The sequence below is a fragment of the Octodon degus genome, unplaced genomic scaffold, assembly GCF_000260255.1.
Source record: "Octodon degus isolate 3935 unplaced genomic scaffold, OctDeg1.0 scaffold00107, whole genome shotgun sequence".
Taxonomy (NCBI): domain Eukaryota; kingdom Metazoa; phylum Chordata; class Mammalia; order Rodentia; family Octodontidae; genus Octodon; species Octodon degus.
The window spans coordinates 2,695,361-2,695,840 of NW_004524683.1; positions in this window are offsets into that span (position 1 = coordinate 2,695,361).

A 480-nucleotide genomic window follows, 5' to 3' on the forward strand; every position below is an offset into this window, starting at 1 on the left:
AAAAAAAAAAATCAAAAACACTTCATTTGTGTTTTCTGCAACCATGAACTAGCCAAAGGATAAATTGAAAGGCAAAAAGTCTTACCATCTCTGAATTGAAAAGCACCCAATACTGTTGTTTTCAACCTCATACTTTGGCAGTTTTTAAAAAACTAAGCATCAAACCTTAACACATTAATTTGGGAAGGAACCATCTACCACTTACACGATAGCTACTGGTACAACAGAACAGCTATGGGACCCTAAAAATGACAGATTTCTGATTTTCCTCTGCTGCTGATGACATAAGAGTTTCATTACTAATAAACATTCAGAGCCCAAAGACATGTTCTCCTTGTTCTATGTTTCAAAAATCACCAATCTATAGTGGTACACAACTTGGATCATGGCACTGGGAGGCTGAGGCAGGAGGTCAGCCTGTTTAAGCCTAGCCTGGGCAATTTAACACCCCCCCCCCCCACACACACACAAAATAGTGGC